Source organism: Drosophila eugracilis, unplaced genomic scaffold (genome assembly GCF_018153835.1).
Source record: "Drosophila eugracilis isolate 14026-0451.02 unplaced genomic scaffold, ASM1815383v1 contig_2155, whole genome shotgun sequence".
Lineage (NCBI taxonomy): Eukaryota > Metazoa > Arthropoda > Insecta > Diptera > Drosophilidae > Drosophila > Drosophila eugracilis.
In genome coordinates this window covers 1,759,363-1,775,201 of record NW_024573039.1, presented here as the reverse complement: position 1 = coordinate 1,775,201, position 15,839 = coordinate 1,759,363, and positions in this window count along the sequence as shown.

The window sequence follows — 15,839 nt, the reverse complement described above, 5'->3', positions numbered from 1 at the left end:
CAAAGATTTGCCAGTTACGATTTCAATTACTCGCTAGAAGAAAGAGGAAGAGAGTAAGCGCGTGAGGTAATGATAAAGGCAGTGTGAAAAGGAGAGGGGGTGTTGGTGGCTAGAAGTAAACCAAAAAGAAAGAGGAGAATGAGAAGGGGGAAAAAGAGAAGATCGATGAGAGACGAAAATATTAAATGCTGAACAGCCGGCAAGCAAAATTAATATTTTCGGTCCTCTTAAAACAGGGTGAAAAGCGAGAAAAATATCACAAAAAAAAAAACTAAGTACACACACGAACATACCAACACATGCACACACGCATACGAATGCCGATGGAAAAACACAATGGGCAACTAAGCCAAACCAAAACAACAAAACGATCGACAAATGCCGCTCGATCATAATTGAAAAATGCATGCTAGCAAAAACAATAACAAAAGCACAACAACGCAGCAACAGCTATGGGAAAACAACAAAGAGAGAGAGCCAGAAAGAAGAGAGAAAAAAAAACAGCAGATGCACAACGCAACGAACAACAAAAATGCCATCGCATATCTTGGTTAAAGAGGGAGGAAAAGAGAGGTAGGAGACAGAGCAAAATAGAGAGAATGACACGCAAAGGAGTTGAAATTTTAAAGGAATTTAATTTGAAATGCAAACAATGCAACTCACACACATTTACTTACACATGCACACATAGGAAGTGCAACTAAATGGCAACGAAACACGGGCAGCAAAATGAGCAGAGCAGCTAGCAGCGCTGCGGCAGAGACGTTGACTGAGGATACACAAGAAGAAATGTAGAAAAAATTTGGTAAGTGGACAATTTGGGCTACATAAAATCCTAAAAACAGTATTAAATATGCACATTAAAAGGATGAAATATTAAATTTTCCAATATAAAATGAAAATACTTTAATCTATGGTGTATAAAAAGTAATTTAAAGTCAAGTTAACTTAGTTTAACATAAAATAAAATGATAAATTCTACTTAGGTAAACCTTTTGACTATACGAAATATGATTATAAGCATTCAGGAAGTCAAAAGTATCAATAAAATGGTTTTAGAAGTAATCTGTATTAAAAAATAGGCAAATATGAAAGATTACAGGTTGAAATAGTAACCCTTTAAGTTACTTAAACTTTGTGGAGTCAAAGTTTATGTTATAAAATTGAAAAAATAATAAAGGTTTATATAAAAATTGGCAGGACTTTTCACAAGTTGCTTATCTTTGTTTTCACATGGTACATGGCTTTATTAACTATGGAATATCTACTTCAACTTATACCGCTATCTATCTTACACATTTTTTAGTTAGTAATTAATGTCATAAATACTGCTGCATGCCACATAGAGCGACATAGCAAATTGACACCGGAAATTGGTTAAACGCAGACTTTTCACTGCGTGGGCAGTTGACTTTTCCAGCTGGAGGGTCTAGAGTCTAAAGGAAGGGGTCACAACAGCTTGACTGGTATTTGTTGTGTCCAACTGTACTTTCTGTTTGACACACACAGACACACACACATACACACACAGCAGCCGCACACAAACTTGGACAAACAAAGCTGGAGCATACACATGCGCCAAGTTTTAATCATTTAAAATCGTAACTGTTATTAATATTTAAGGCTTCCACATAATGGTACAAATACACAGATACGAGAGCACACATATACACAGAGAGAAATGATATTTGCAGTGTTCCAGTTACAAAATTTCCTCTTAAGATATATAGTATATAATTTTGTTCAGTTAAGAAGGATTTTTTAATGTTTTTAAAATCTTTGATTGAAAAAAAGAACAATTTTTTACCCGTTTTTGGCTTTTAACCAAACTGCATTGCAAAAAGCCTTTGGTTACCCTTAAAAGTAGGCAATATATTTATAAGCAGGACTCTCGCTGAATATCAGATATTGCCACAGGTGAGAAATATCACATATTCACTAGATTTTATTGCAAAATATCCTAAGATTGTATACATTTTCTTTTCCTGTGCAGCTTAATAATTTTAATTTCACCATGGCTTCCCAAAATTAAACTACGTTACTCCACTGTGCCTCGTGTCCGTCGCCGCTTTTCGCCCACATGACCGCCACCCACCTTCCAGCCACCTCAAACAAATCCCCTTGCCCCCTTCTGCCACAGAAACCATCCTGCCACCACTCTAAAATATATCCGAGCGCCAATTTAAATTTAATATCGACGCATGGGCAATCCACCACCGACATACGCACTCGCACTCGCAGGACACTGCGGCTGCTGCTGCTGCTGCTGTTGCTGCTTCGCCTTCTTGCCTCTCGTAAATCTATTTGGCACATTCATGCATAAAGTATTTAGTATCTTTGAGATACCTTTTTAACCGCATGGCAACTACACACGCACACTGCTCTAAAAAGTGTAAGGAGAGGGGGGGAGGGATTGGCAGGCGTCAAGTTCATATGGCAGCCAACCAAAATGCGCGGACATTGGGGGGGAAATTTTGTTAAAAGGGAGTGTGGGGTGTGTCGTTAGCCCAACGGCCGACACTTTCACTTGTAAATTGTGTGTTGGTGTGTGTGTGTGTGTCCTTGCGAGTGCGATTTTGTGTGTGCGTGTGTGTGCGTTTGTTTGTGTGAGCTTTCCAGTCCAAATAAATTAATTTCGAATGTAAACTCAGAGAGGACAACAAATACAATTTCAAGTGAAGACTCGCACACATGTACATATGTATGTGTGTGTGTGCTTGGATATATGTTTGCATGTATACGTGAATCTAGAAGAAGATAAAGGAAAGTGGAAAAGGAGTTGGCTTAAAAGCTTAAGAGCAATGCGGTTAAGATAATCAGTCATTAAAAGGAAATAAACTGAGAAGTTTACTTTTTCTTTTTCAATTTGCTTAAAATATAAACTAATGAAAGGCATAAATAACCCCCCTATAATATCACATCAAGATGCATTTTGTAATTGAAAGATTTTCCCATGTGTTTCCTATACTCCATCTTTATAAATCTGTTAGCTTGTTTAGGTCAGTCTTAAGATGCACTCAACTTCCCTGCATGCCAAATGCATATTTAAAAACCAAAGCAAAGAAGGTAAAAAATAAAGCAATATTCTTAAGCAAAGCCTTAACATTAGGTAGATCATCCTTCTCTCTCTCTTAACTGATGAAAATCGAATCGAAAGCGGAAATTGCGGAGCCATGGGGTTTGGCCATTGGCCCAACTCTCAAGCTTGCGGATTTCTGGCCAAAAACTCCACCTTGCCGTAGGGCTTATGTGCGTAGTTTCGTAATGGCCAAGCCACCAGGACACCTCCATCTACCTACACCCACCGGAAACAAACACACACACACACACATATAGACTGGCACACACACACACACACACACAACTCGCAAAGGGATAATTTACGAAATTTGAATCTTAGAAATTGTTAAAAGCATTCCTCTTTCCACAGCAGCATCTCCCCCTTTCCTTTTCCACTCTCACTCCCAACTCCAATCTCCCCTTCACTTTCACTTTTCATTTTCAGTGGCCACACATGTGTGTGTGTGTGTGTATCCGCATGTATTTCAAAATTGCAAAATGTCTACCGTGGACATTCAAAGTCAGCATCGCCAGCGTCCGCAAGGCAAATCTACCCCAACCTCAAGCTATCCGCCATGCAGAGAGAGAAATTTTTGATAGCTTTTGAGGTCTAAGTTTAAACTCAAGGAAAGTTACTTTCACTCTTCCTTTAAATGAGATTTTTATGCAAAATTTGTTTGCTTTTTAACACCCAAAATAGTCATAAATTTTTCTCAGTGTACCAATCTGCCTGTCTCTCTTGCTCGCTACTTCGGCCCATACATCTTGGCTCGACGTCCTTGCCCCAAACTCATTTGTACATCGCCGCTGCTGCTGCTGCTGCTGCCTCTCTCTACCCCCCTGCCCCTTGAAATCCTGCTGACTGACACAGCCTCCTCCCCCGACCCCCTCTAGGCTGTCACCCCCGTGTCCAATACACGAGATATGTATACGTAACGGACAGTCAAATTTGAGGCAGGAGTTGGGCGATGGGTGGTCGTATGTGTGTGTGTGTGGGTGGGGAAGGGTTGGGGGTAGTGTGGCTGCTTTTGGATTTTGGACTTGAAAGTAGCGCGATAGACGAACACATTTGGTTGCGTGTGCGTCTGTGCACAGGCTCAGACTCTCCATCTCCTCTAGTCAGCTGCCCATCCTTCGCCCCACTCACATCCTTTTTTTGGCCAACTGCTTCCTGAACTGTTTTAAATGTGTGACAGCCGACAACAAACCCCCACTTCCCCTCCGACGGTCTGCTTACTCCTGCCGCTGTAAGCGTTTTGAGGGGGTGATGCTGTCCTTGCTGTCCGTAAGTACACTGGGAGAAAAATGTGTGTAATGTATATTAAATATTAATTTAAAGATTTTATTTAAGATTTGCGACTAGATAAAAGGATTTTTAAGTTTTTTTTAAAAATATTTTTTTAAATTTTATATTTAATAATTATTAGCAATTTTTTTTAGTTCATAAAATTAGATTAATTGGCCTTTAAAAAGGTTTTATTTTTTAGATATAAGAAATGTTTAATTTTTCAAAATACAAATCTATTTACCACTTTTTATTTCCAGTGTTCTCCCGTTGTCCTTGCTATTTTTGCTTGCCCAGTTTTCGAAAATGTAAACTCATCATAAGTGAACCAGCATCAGCATGTGCATGTGTGTGTGTGAGAGAGTGTGTGTGTGTGTGTGGTTGTGTGTGTTTGTGTGTGTGAGTGTGTGTGTGTGTCAGTGTGTGCTTGTGTTTGTGTTGTCCAAAAGGAGCCAACGCAGACATCGTTGACTTTGTTGTTGCTTTGAATGGTAGAAGGTGGAGTAGATGGTGGCAGTGGGCGGGATGGCGTGGGCGGACATTGTGCGTGGCAAGTGTTGTGAATGGACATGCCACTCCAAGGCAGATGAGGAAAGTGGGAGTGAAAGTAGGGGGAAGGGGGATGGTGTGTGGTAGTGGGAAAACGAACGAATTTTACAATTTTCCTTTCCTGCTGCTCACTGTGTGTACACATGGGCTTAGACATAAATATATGCAAATCGCGAGGGTTGCCGCAGTAGTTTTTGGTTTTTTAAATATTTTAAGAAAAAGATTTGGTTTGAAAATGTTAGTAAAACTGATTTTTCTAATGGTTTTTATTTATGTAATTAAGGCTGCAGAAAAATCTTTAGTTAACTTTTTTGTTAAAAAAAAAAAATGATTTTTAATTAGAACTTTGATTAAGCTATGATCTTAAATATGAAATTCTGAAATGTAAAGTATGAAATCATTATGGGGTTAAAATTTAATCTTTAACCCATAATATTTTGAAGATTAATGTGAAACATTTTTAAGCTTAAATTTGCTTAATTAAGTTAAAAATAATTCCCAAACATAAATTAACTTATATTTACTAAGAAAATTGTAAAAAAATATATAATTTGATTTTTAATATATTTTTTAAACATTTTTTATAATTTATTTGACAATATTTAAGCAAAATTATTACTAGTTTATGTATCAAAAGTTTTATTAATATTTTTCTAGGATTATGTTAATATCAGTTTCTCTTTTTATAAGTCATAAGGTTCCTTTTTTTATTTTCTTTTTTGAACTTAAGTGAAAAAATCGAATAAAAACAAAAGATCATTTTAAAATTTAGCAGAAATATTAAAATTTAAGGCCAATTTTCTTGATAAATATTAAAGATTTATACATATTTATTTCTTATTTTTAAAGTTTAAATTAAAAACAAATATTTATTTCCCATATTTTACCATCAATTTGAATGCCGCTTTTCCTAGTTCCATTTCTAGTTTTCTACTCTCACACGGACACATGTAGAAAGTAAGTGGTTTTGTCTGTGTGTGTGTGTGTGTGTGTTTTTTAGGAGAAAGTGGATGTGTGTGTCCAAGTGCACGTGGTGCGTCGTCGTTTTCGTCGTCTGGCATCAAAGCCAACCACCGGCCAGAGCTTTCCTCCCAGCGCCCACCTCTTCCTTCATCCTTCCTTAACTTCAGCTTCGGCTGGCGCTGCTGCTTTTGCGTAATTTTCGAGATTATTTCGCACAAACACACACATATATGGGGGGTTGTGTGCTTGTATGGGTAAGGGTAAAGTGGGCAGAGGGGGGGAGGGGGGGAGGTGGAGTTAGGACATGGACACACAGCCATGCATAATGATGTTGGCTTGTCCTGGACAGCAGAAGCGGCAGCAGCAGGCGCCCACTGGATGGCCGGATGGTTAGATGGGCGGTTGGGTGGTTGGGTGGTGTTTTCTGGGCTGGTCTTGTCGTAGTTATTGCTTGCGGGCATTCATTTTAATTTTAAAACAACAGCAGAACGAGCCAAGGCCTAGAACACACAGCGCTTACAAATGGCAATCAATTTCAGACGCACACACATATACATATATACCCCACACATACACACGCACACACACCTACACATATGGTTACAAGGGTTGTGCGGACCACTCACATTGCCATCTTGTTGCGAACATCTCTGGGAAATTTTGCAGGAGCAAGGCGGTCAAACGAGCAGTGGCAAATGTTGAAATGAAAAGTTTGGAGGGAGTTTGGTATTTGGAAGAAGAAATAAGAAATAAGAAAGTGAAAGTTGAAGAAGAAAAGTAAGGAGATTGAAGAACTTTTAGAGAGAAAGTAAGATCAGTTGGGGCTTAGGATGTGAAAGAGGTTAAAAGGAAAGGAAAAACCTTGTTTCTTAATGGAAAACTATGAACTTATATAGGCAAAAGTTCCTCTGTAAGCTTGCCTACCTTCTTCCTTCTAATGATCTTCCTGAAACGTTCTTAGTTTTTTGAACTTAAACTAATAAATTTATGCCTATTAAGTAAGGAACATGTCACTTTAGGTTTAAACTTAACTTTTTCTTATCATTATCTTTAAATTTCCCAAAAGGAGTAATCACAAAGATAATTATATATCCTATATATCATATATATCCTATCTTATATACCAATAAAACAACCTTTTTGGTAACATATATGATCTCTAGCTCCTTTAGAGACCTAAAACCTTACTTAAAAATCATTAAAAAAAACCGCATTCCTATAGCTCTATCTAAGTTTAAAGAAAATCTATTGGACACATGATAAATATAGTAACAAACCCAATTTTACTGCTATATACATTCCGAGTAAGAGTAAAATCCAAAAGCTGCAACTTCCTAGAGAGAGAGAGAAACCCAATGAAGCCATCAAACGACGTCAATAGAAAACCACCAAGAAACCTAAACGATTGCACTGCCCTATGCTGTTGGCTCAATCATTCCTTTTACTAAAGAGTAAAAAAGGGTTAAGGTTTTGGATTTGATAGAGATAGAACACAGCTTGACCTTCATACGTCGCAGTTAGTGGTAGCTCCATTCGTCAGCAGACCAACAATATTCCGATGCTCTGGTCAAAATGGAAATGTACCCTTAATCCGGGATTCCCATCTTACCAGCTTCAGGTTTTCACTTCTTCTTTAGCCAAACACCATGACTCCCTCCTCCCCCCCCCACAAAACTCAACTCCTTGCTGGATGCTTGTTGGATGCTTTCAGTGTCATTAGTTTTGAATAAGCCATAAATTAAAGATTAAAATATATGTCCGTATATGTATAAGTGTGTGTGTGTGTGTATGGACAGTAGAATCCCACCACCACCCCCTTACTTTTTTGGTAATGGGCATGGCCAGCTGCGTGGTGTGGGTGTGTGGGGGGCTGGCTAACTGAAAAGGAGTACACCAGGAGGCTGAGGAAAAGTTAAAGTGAAAGGGAAACATAAGTCCAACAATGGCCCAAAGGCAGCCTAACGACATTGCCATTTGGGGGAGGGGGAGAAGGGGCTGGAGTTCAGGACAATGACGAAGGCGCTTTAAGCAGGCTCCCCCTACTACCTACACACACACACACTCACACACGTGGACCAACCCCAAAAAGCATTACAAATTTGCATATGTGTGTCCATGCCAATGTCCATGTTTGTGTCGCTGTGTGCGTGTGCCAAAAATTGCTGGCGTAGGTAAATTAGTTGCTCTATGAAAGTGCCAATGTGTGTGTGTACAGGAAGGTGGTGTGCACTGTTATCGAACACACTCATACTCATATATGCCCCCAGAATATCTCTACTCCACACTGAAAGAAAAGCTAAGAAATTGTAAGAAGTTATTAAGAAGGAAAAGGATTTGGTTTGCAGAAGAAGTTCCTCTCTTAGTTTGGATATTTTTGGGGTAAGAAAGCTAACTCTAAGGTGAAGTTAGCCCAGGACTAAGTCACTGAATAACCAGTTTAACCCATGATAATGAGTTTCTTGGTGCAAAGAAAAACTTTCTTCTTTCTTCTAAAGAATTAACAGGCTATTAAAGGTTGATTTTTCACTGGGAAAACCTGAGAAAAATCCTGAAAAAAAGCTTACAATTCTTAAGTGACACCCTTTTTCTCTCAGTGACATCATCGGCACCAAGAATGTTCCTTTAAAACTGTAAGTTTATGCGTGAGCCTGTGTGTGTTGAGTGGGTGGGGGGTGGGGAAAAAGGGGTGTAGGGGCGGCTAGCAGCTTGGGCAGTTGTTGGCCAAGCACACACACACACGCAAACATCAGAACACACACATACGCATACATAACAGCTTTACCTACACATAGGCAAGTTTAAATGTTCATCTGACGCATGCCCAACAAAGTATGCAACACAATTGGGCTAACTATGTTGCCTCCTGATTTATTGAGGGGTGGAGTTGGGTAGGCAAAAGGGTTAGATTTTTGGGGGAAATCATGTTGTTGTTTCTAGATATATATATATATATATCTGTATATGTATATGTGTGTGTGTATACATGCTAGTGACAAACAATGGCCAAGAGGAACAACATGGAACATGGAGCAACCCTTACAACTTACAACTTACAACTACCATTCCCACCTCTACTCATCCTCTCAAGGCAAAAACACTACAAATGAATGCCCAACGAATGGCTTACAGTTGGAGCAGCACAGTTGTTGTCCAAACTAAATATTTCGCTTTCCAGTTTTGATTATCAAAATAACTTAATTTATGTGGCCCCCCATCTAAGAGGAAAGTATGTGTGTGGGCTGTGTGGGTGTGTGTGTTTTTGGGATTGGGAATGCCAAAGAGTTTTGTACTAAATGGCAGCTTAAATGACGTAAATGTAGCATTGCTACTGGTCCTTTTGTTTTGCAACGGGGGTCTGGCAAAAAGGATAAAAACATTAGGCAAAGTTATACCCCAAAAATGTTACGAGTTTGATTGTCATTTTTGCCCGACTCTCGACCTCTTTCACTTGGCTGGCTGGCTGGCTGATTGGTCCTGGTTCGGTAATAACTATTAAAATAAAATGCTCAACTTTGCCATTCATTAAACACTTGTCTCCGGCGATCGCTTGCCGTAATTGGAAAGTTTTACGTTAGTTGGTAGAACATTTCCAGGAAATGGTATTATGTCAGCGATTAAGAGTAAAGGAATTTGGGGTTTTTCTGAGTTTAGAACTTCGATTTTTAAGGTTAATTGGATCAGTCAGCTAGAATAGTTAGTAAGGAAAGATCAAGATTATTTCAAATATAAGTAGAAAGAAAGTAAATTCCTTTAAAAAAAGAAAAGAAAAGAAAAAGAACAGCAAAAGTAAGAGTTCATTAGAAAGGCTACCATTATTGACTTGTTTTCTTGAGGATTTCAGACTCCCATCAACTCCCCCCTTTTTAGGATCCTTTCCTTGGGCTAAGTACTTGAGCGCAAAGATTGAGAGTGAAAGGCCCACCAGGTCCAATTAAACATAATTGCCGACCTTCCACCTCCAATGCCTCTCTCTAAGCCTTCACCTCCCTCCTCCTATGCTTTTCCTTTTCCAAGCAGCGTAAAAAATAAAAAAGAAAAACAAAGTTTTCAAAGAATGGAAACAAAGAAGGAAAAAAAACCACGAAGAAAATGATTGGACCCCCAGTGAAAGCTATGCTTACGCACTGCCCCCGAAATCCTGTACCTTGGTCCAGTAAATAGCGCCGAGGTCCTTGGACACCCCACGCATCCATCCAACCATCCATCCATCCCCGAGGAGTGTGGCTGGCGTATGCTAGCTGGGAAGGGTTGGTTGGTCCAGTCAAACTGGGTAAATGAAAATTGGCATTTATATAAATTCAAAATGCAAAGTGAGACGCAAAAAAAAGAGAAAATTATAAGAAGAAAAGTTGGGAAAAAAGGGTGGCTCTCGGCTGGCCATTGGCAGTGGTGGGTTAAACGTAGATTGAGAGGCCATTAAGATAATCAATCTCATTAATGGCCAAGAAATTTCTTTTTGCATCGCCACACAAAGACTTTGAAGGGGAAATTGGTAAGATCTTAGCCCTTAGTAAGATCTACTTTTTAAGGTTTTTCTAAATTTTTGGAAAGTTTGGTAGTAGGAAATTTGGTGACCGGACTGTAAAGTCTTCTTATTTTTTACACTTTCTGGGCTCTCAAGCTTGTTCTGCTTTCTCACTCTTAACTTTCCTTTTTTGCTTACTTTCACTTTCAGTCGAAAATTTTCTTTGACATGCCCTTACTTAAGAAGTTTATTCACTATTTTGAAGTTTAGATTATGGAATGTATTGTTAGGTAAGTAAGAAAATTAGTAAGTAAGCAAGGAAGTATGAAAGTAAGTTATTTAGTTAGTATGTGAGTTAGTTAGTAAGTAAGCAAGTTAGCAAGTAAGCATTAAGTAAGTATGAAAGTAAGCAGGGAAGTAGTAAAGTAGCTAGTAAGTAAGCAAGTAAGCAAGTGAGCAGGGAATTAAGCAAGTAAGCTAGTAAGTAGTTATGTATTAAGTAAGAAACTAAGTATGTAAGTATGTAAGTAAGTAAGGAAGTTAGTAAATTAGCAAATTAGTAAGCAAGCAAGTAGGTAAGTAATGAAGTAACTGTTTACTTATCTACTCAAGTAAGCTAGTAAGCTAAGTAAGTAAGCAAGTAGTAAGAAGCAAGTAAGCAAGTATGCAAGTTAGTAAGGTAGTAAGCAAGCAAGTAGGTAAGTAAGGTAGTAAGTAAGTAAGTAAGTAAGGAAGTTATTATTATTAAGGAAGTTGTTGAGTAAGTTTGGAAGTAAGTAAGTAGGCAAGTAAGCAAGTAAGTAAGTAAGTAAGTAAGGTAGTAAGTAAGTAAGTAATCAAGTTATTAAGTAAGTATAGAAGTAAGTAAGTAGGAATGTAAGCAAGTAAGGTGGTAAGTAAGCAAGGAAGTGAGTGAGAAAGTAAGTAGGGAAGTAAGCAAGCAAGTAAGCAGGTTGGTAAGCAAGTTAGTACGCAAGTAAGTAGGCAACTGTTTACTTACCTACTTAAGTAAGCTAGTAACTAAGTAAGTAAGCAAGTAGTAGGCAGGCAAGTAGGCAAGCAAGCAAGTAAGTAAGATATTAAGTAACTATGAAAGTAAGTAAGTAGGTAAGTAAGTAAGTAAGCAAGTAAGCTGGTAAGGAAGAATGGAAGTATGTAAGAAAGTAAGCAGGGAAATAAGAAAGTAAGTAAGTAAGCTAGAAAATAAGTAGCTATGTAAGCAAGGAAGCAGGCAAGTTAGTTAGTAAGTAAGCAAGTTAGTAAGAAAGTATGGAAGTAAGTAAGTAGGAAAGTAAGCTGGTTAGGAAGCAAGGAAGTAAGTGAGAAAGTAAGCAGGGAAGAAAGCAAGTAAGTAAGCAGGTTAGTTAGCAAGTAAGCAAGTAAGTAAGTAAGCAGGGATTTAAGTAAGTAAGCCAGTAAGTAAGCAGTCAAGTAAGCAATTAAGCTAGTAATTAACTAAGCAACTAACTAACTAACTAATTAATAAAAATTCTTCATGATTGATCGCTAGTCTTAAGGCCCCATAACTATATTCCCTTTTTCCACTTAAAGAGCATCCCACCTTCGGCCTCATCACTTGCCCTGGCCATCTGCAAACACCTTCTCTCTACAGTAGTTCCACCCCTTTACGGCCGCTGTGTCCGTTCGCAAAAAAAAAAAGAAAAGAAAAGAAAATAAGAAGAAGGAGGAGGAGGAGGAGAAAAAAAGGAGACCAAGTCCTGGGCTTTCGTTTTTTATTTACTCGCCTTGGAGCGTGCATTTTATGTCCGAAGATGGTGGAAGGATTTTTCCCTCTATTTCGCCCTTTTTCTCCCAAAAATATATTTTTTTTTTTCACTCAACATTCGCAGTTTCTTTGGCGGCGCCTTCTTCTGCTGCTTCTTCTTCTTCTTCTCGGTTTTTTTGGGGCTTTTTTCGGGTGTTTAAATTAGAACTTTGTTCGTGCTTTGAATTTTTAAGTTATAAACTCAAGGGGGTATTCCTCCAGCATACTACCCCCCCACCACTTCTTTCGTTCGTTTTTTATGCTCCCCTCTTGTCCACTCTTTTGACTTTCACTTTTCTCCCTCTTAGCCATTTCTCTTGTTTGGCCAGCTAAAAAAGAAAAAAAGGGGGAAAAAAAATTGAAAGAAAATTCTCGACTCGAAAGGGGGAAAATGAGTTTTTTTTTTCGTTCGTTTTCTTCAGGCACTGGGTGTAGCCTGAGCAGCCGTTGTTACATTGGGTCCACTCTAAATGCTCCACTGTGGCCTCTCCGAACAGCTGCTACAGTGCCACCTCCTTTCGATGCCTTAGAGCCCCCATATCCCGCCCCCAGATCCTTGGGGTTATTATCAAATTGAATAAAAATAAATGCGACTTCATGTGAGAGTTTAAATTTGGCCATTGGGTGGTTGGGGTTTCAGCTTGGGCTCTGGCTTGTTGGCTAATGGGAGTGTTACGAAAACTTGTTGCTACTGGCTCTAACGAGCCAAGAATCTGTCTGGGGATTGGCAGTGGGTTTGGGTATGGGTATGGGTATGGGATTGAAAGGGAACAAGGAACCACATAAGGGATGTCTTCATTTTGGGATTGAACTTAACATTACTTTCACTTGCAGTTGGCAAATTGCTTGGAAAACTGCTTCCTATATTTCATGTTGAGGGATTGCTTTTGCATTTTCGATTAGCCTAGAAGAGTTTGAAATGTTAGAAAAAGAGAAAATCAAGGAAAATAGTTAAGGTTAAACTTTGAAAAGTTAAGAAAAAAAGAAAAGACTTTAAATCAATCAATTTCCTTTTAACATTTCACAGACCCTCCGAAAAAGGGTTCATATATTTTTGGAACCTTTTCAAAAATTCAAATTTGATTGCTCATTTTGTGCATTAACTATTGGATTTGTGTTGGCTGGCAAGGGTTGAAGGAGGCAAATCTTTTCCCAGGCGGCCAACAAATGTTTTTTCAAAAAAAAAAAAAAACTAATTTGAATTAACAGCGAGGGATGTTCATGACTTCCATAAAACCACAAAAATATTAATTTATGTACCTATTTTTTTAATTTTGATTTAAGAAAAACATTTATATTTTCAAAATTTTAACCCTTTTGTTGGGTCTAAAAAAAAAAAGGCAACTTTATGTTTAGGAAAATAAAGCATTTTGTTATTCTTTCTTGTAAAATTTTAATTTGATTTGTTTTTCTTATAATTAGAAAAGTATTTCTATGCAGCTGTTCTTCTTTAGATATCCACCAAAAAACGTGGCACTTAAGCTTAAGAAGAAACTTTGTATCCAAACTGCCTCCCACTTTCCACCCCACAAACTCTCAACTTTTGGTCAACTTTGTTGACAAAAAAGTCTTGCGGTGTTTTAGCTAGTTGGTAGTAGTTCTTGTTTTATTCGCAAGTCGTATCAGGTCAAACCTGATATACCTTTTTGGAAAGCTCATTTCAGGCGCTAAACGGGTGTTTGATTGATTTTTCTTTTCTTTTAAGTCATTCGTGATTTATGGCGTCGCAATCAGGGATCAAAATAAAGAGAAAATAGGGCATATTTTACAGTAGTACTTCTACGATAAAGGCAAAAATGCATCTCAAGCCGCCAATAAAGTTTGTGCAGTTTATGGACCCAAAACAGTTTGCATTTCCACCGCACAACGATGGTATCAAAGTTTTCTTTCTGGTGCAGAGGTGGTCGAAGATGCGCCACGCTCCGCCACGTTTCTTGCCAATAGGGAAGCGAGCTTCTATGAGAGGGGCATTATGAACGTTGGCATCCCGTTGAGCTCGTTGGGAACGCGTCATCGAACAAAACGGAGCATACTTTGACTTTAATCATCAGCATTATTGTAACCAATTTTATACCGCAAGACTTTTTTGACAACCAAATATTTACACATCAAAGTCAAAATTAACGTTAATGAAAGATTTATGCAATTTATACAATTTAACCATTTTCTGCAGTTCAACGCAATTCAAGTGAAAATCCTAGAGATAAACACATGAACGGGTTGGTAGAACGGGAAAAACCGGACATTGGCCAAAGGGGTTGGCCACCCCCAATATGCTCCATATATATATATATTCTTCAGCTATATAAAAGGCAAAAATTCAAAAAAAAAATTTATATTACATAAATGTAATTTCATTCTCTGTCTATGTATGTGTGTGTTTGTGTGTGTGTCTGCGCTACATAGATCAAGCCAAGCCAAGCCAAGCCAACCCAACCCCCAGCCCTGTTTTGGTTATTAAAATTTTCCTTTTAAAAATAAATGAAAACTAAATAGAAAAGCAGAAAGAGAGAGAGAAAGAGAAAAGGCAAGGGGGCAAAAATGTGATTTTACCCCCATTTTCGATTTTTTATACACTCCCCCCCCTCCACTCCTGCCCCTTGGTCCTTTTTATTCCTCAACCCCCTCTCCATGCTCTCTCCACGCTCTCTCCCTCTCCCTCTCTCATGCCACATAGATTTATCTCGTCCGCTGGCGAAACTTTTTAACCCTTTTGTTTAATTAAAAAACACAGAAAACGAACGGAAAAAATAAATGCTAGGCAGCAGCAGCAGCAGAGGGGTGTTGGGGGAGGGGAACCTGCAAGAAGAAGATGTGAAATAGGAAGATGATGAACAAGGACGAAGGACGCAGGACCATGATAGGACAGCTGGCGCTGGATTTTAAAATGCTTTTCAATACCAAAAAAAAAAAAAAAAAGAATGAAAACGAACCCAAAAAAAAATGAAAGAAAGAAATGGAAAGCAAAGTACATAAATTTCGACAGCCGTTGTCCTTAAAAAGGGGTTAGAAGAAGGGGGTTGGGCAGAGGCGGCGGCGGCGGCGGCGGCTGCTGCTTCTTCTCTACAAAAAAAAAACAAGAAACCAAAGAAAAAGTAAAGTAATTATTTTGCATTTGCGTAGATAAAATTAACGATGATGGCGAGTTTTCCCAAAAAAAAAAAAGAAGAGAGAACCGAATTGGTCAAAGCAGCTAGACAGAGTCAGTTGCAATGCGGCCAAAAAGGGAGACGGCGAATGGCCAAGTCAGTGACAATGCGGTGAGTCCTTGGTCCAGGAGAAACACTACCACTACCACACACACACACACACCCCCCTGATGGTGAAGCCCCCCACCCCGTTCCTGGGCATCACTAACCCCATCATTATGCCAATTCGGCTGTCAAAACTTTGTGCGTACTTTTGGTCCTTCTTCGCGTCTCTTTTTCCCGTTTTAACCCCTTTTTTTTTGTTTTTTTGTATTTGTCGCGCTTTATGGCCTTTAAGATTTTTCTGGAGAGTGGGTGGAGCTGGTGGGGGAGGAGGGCTGGCGCTGCCCCTAAGTGCGTTGGCTTGATTTTCGTTGCTGTGATTCCTTGGCCGAGCCTCATTTGAATATGCATGAGCGCAGGGTTCTTTGATGAATGACACGTGCGTAGGCGGACAGGGGGGAGGGGGGGCAGTTTGTCCAAGTGTAATCTGAAAGGGGGTTTACGATCATTAAGCACTCCTATCGCTGGGTAACTAAAGTCTAAAGAGATAGTAAGAGATAT